Raw genomic sequence first — 3274 nt, forward strand, 5'->3', positions numbered from 1 at the left:
AGTTATGATCAGCTGAGAGCGGGAGGCGGTCCTTGAACACACCATGAGAACCGCGGAGACTCAATCCAAGGCAGCTCCTCTGCAGGCTGAATGTTCCGCTCGTGTTTTCTGTGTGGATGAAAGAGTCCAGATGAGTGTGGGAGCAGCGCTGCAGGCCGACAGTGAAGGAGCTGCTAGCGGACTGTGTCTCTTCATGTTCAGCTCATGTGGAGCTCTGATGATCTCTGCACTTTGCTGCTGGAGAGAGTCCGCGCGCTGCGCAGCGGCTTCTCCCTCTTCTTCCTCTCAGAGATGAAGTCAGACTATCAGAGCTCCATCAGAAGCTGTTTTCCAGCTGAGCCGCATGTTGCTTCAGAGACTCAGAGGACAACCCGACATCTGCTGACGTCACTTTGTCCCAGAGTCCGGCTGTTGCAGCAGCATCAGACCCTGATGATGGTGCAGACAGACTTCTATCAGAGCTGCTCGCTGCTTCTCTCGCTGAGCAGGTTGAATAAAGTCCATCACTGTTCTGTTTGTGTCACAGCTGTTATCATGTAAACAGACACAGACAGAGCAACAACAGGGAGGCTGCTGTAAAAATCAGCTTCATGTTTCCAGTGTGAGGGCGCCCCCTGCTGGAGACGTGTCCTGGTTTAAAGGCGTGGCTTCTGTGGACTTACTTTCGTTTTTGAGCTCCTGTCAGACAGACTGCAGCAGAACCAGCAGCTCCACACACGAAGGTGGAAACTTCTGGAAGTCAGGACTGATTCAGCAGGTGAGTCTGTCGATATCTGATCAATCATCAGTGTGATCACCTCATTGATCTTTGCTGCCTGTAACTGATGGATCTTTATTGTAGTAAGTCCCTGAAACGCGGAACCAACAACAAGCGTCTCTGTTGATCGTTCTCTCTGTAAAGTTCAGCAGCTTCATTTGCTCTGAAACTCAGATCGACTCGTTCAAAGCTTCAAGCGGAGAAAAGGTCGCTTTATTCTGACTTTATCAGATCAGTCTGTTTCCGGTTTGACGCGCCTGTGCTGCGCAACAGCCGCGCGCCACGTTACGTAAGTTTGGTTGGTTTAAAGTTCATGGTGCGTTCAGGTGCATCTGGTTGAATTGAGTTCAGATGATTCTTATGACTAAAACTAAAACATTTATAAATGCATCAATTTGTCATGTTTTATTTTTCATGAATTCATATCGATGATTGAAACTCATCAGAAGAAACATTTTCTCTTCAAGGGTTCATAAATATGTGAATCTAATATTTGCCATGAGGAGAAGTGTGTCAGTCCTCAGAGCTCAGACAGTAGCTGCTCATGTGTTTGTCCTTTCTATAGAAAACAGTCCACAGACTGTTACAGAGGAAGGTCTCAGTGCTTCACTCAGTCTGTTCACACTGTGACAGAAACACACATGAACACATGTTCATTTATTCACATGTTCACACATGGAGAGAAGTGACAGAATTCTGAAGCAAACACTGAATGTGTGTGTGCACTGTTCCACTTACAGCATGTGACATCAATAATAACAGCATCAGAGATGTTGGTGTGTTTACAGACTCACCAAAATAAAAGCCTGAGAACCAAACCTGGTCTGAGGCTCTGATGCTAAGCTAACAGCATGATTAGCCTGTTAGCATCTACATGAAGGATCAATAACAACATGCTGACTGTGTGTTTCTGTGTCATGTTGCTGTGTTTGTGTGAAGGTGTGAGCTCTGCTATGAGTCAGTGTGAGGACAGAGAGGAGGGAGTCCCTCCCTCTAAAAGACCTAAGTGTGGGGACCATGAGAGCCGGACCAAAGCTCAGAGGTAAGAGGACCGTCTCTGACTGTCCATGACTCTTCTCCATGTCAGAGCTCACACTCACATTATTCACACATCTGTGTGTTCAAGAACAAAGCAGCAGCACACTGCACACTCTGCTGGACCTGGACCTGGACCTGGACCTGGACCTGGGCCTGGACCTGGACCTGGACCTGCCAGCTGTGTGTCCATGAAGAGTGATTGGTCAAAGGATCGGCCCCCTGATTTCAAAGATGTTGATCCATCTGAGGGTCAAAGGTCAGAGTTAATGTCACAGCTGCAGTTTGTTTCCATCATTATTAAACATTTAAAGTGTAACATGATGTTCAGCATCATTTTTCCAGAAGAAGCTCAGAGTCAGTGTTTGTGATTCTATCAGGATCCAGGATGTGAGAGCAGACTCTGCTGGACCTGGACCCAGCTGTGTGTCCATGAAAAGTGATCGGTCGATGTTTGAGCCCATTCATTTCAAAGCTGATCAGCCATCTGATGATCAAAGGTAAGAATCACTCTGGAAGTGTCTCCATGCTGTGATGAGCTCTGCTGGACTCTTGGGGTTGTATGTGTCTGTTTGCTCTGCAGGTGGTTGATGGTTTGGAGCATCTGTAGCACAGAGTAATGCATATTTACAGTGCTGCTTCAAAGTGTATGAATCATTTAAAATCTTCTATATGTCTGCATAAACATGACTTAAACATCTGCCTCACTGTACTAGAAAGGCAGCCCACTGAAACAAAGTATGGAAAGACATTTCAGTAATAAAACATTTAAATAAATGATAGATTCATACACTGTGTGTAAATATTATTGTGCTGCCCCCTATAGTCAGCCAAAATCCTATGTTTGAGTTGAGATTGTCCTACGAGGCTTCCGTAGTAGCATAATGGTTCCAGAGCCAAGTGGAAAGTTTCTGCTGTGTTTTTTCATCCTGCTACATGTTTTTTAGTCGTCTGAGAATATCTGTCTGTAAGTATTATGTTTCATAAGCCCTTACCTTACGTCATGCGCTCATAGGAGGCACTTTAAGTTATTTAAGTTTAAGAAAACGGGTTAAAAGTGTGACGCTAATAGCGCTAGCGACCTTATGGGTTTTTCAATGCAAATTAGCATTGTGCTAATCGCTAGCGGTTTATGCATTTTTCTGTTGTCTAGCTCAGCTATGTTTTGTCGGCCTGCAGAATTCAGCATTGATCGTGTTTCGGGTCATATTTATGCAGAAATATAGAAAGTTTGACCAACTTCCCAAAACGACTGTAGCTGTCAGCCTATATGTAGCTAGGAGCTAGTCTCCTCCTCCTCAGATTCCCAGGGTCCTGGTTTGGATTTTTGCACGTACCTCACACTGCTGATTATTCTGACTTGAACACAGCCTGTGCAGAACTTTAAGGTGGCTTCTGTTCTTCGGTGTTTTTGGTTGAATTTGGTCAAATTGTGATCAAATAAATTGTGTGATAACAGTTGTTCAGTCTCTTGTAGTGGCC

This window comes from Parambassis ranga, unplaced genomic scaffold, assembly GCF_900634625.1.
Source record: "Parambassis ranga unplaced genomic scaffold, fParRan2.1 scaffold_31_arrow_ctg1, whole genome shotgun sequence".
NCBI classification, from domain to species: Eukaryota; Metazoa; Chordata; class Actinopteri; family Ambassidae; genus Parambassis; species Parambassis ranga.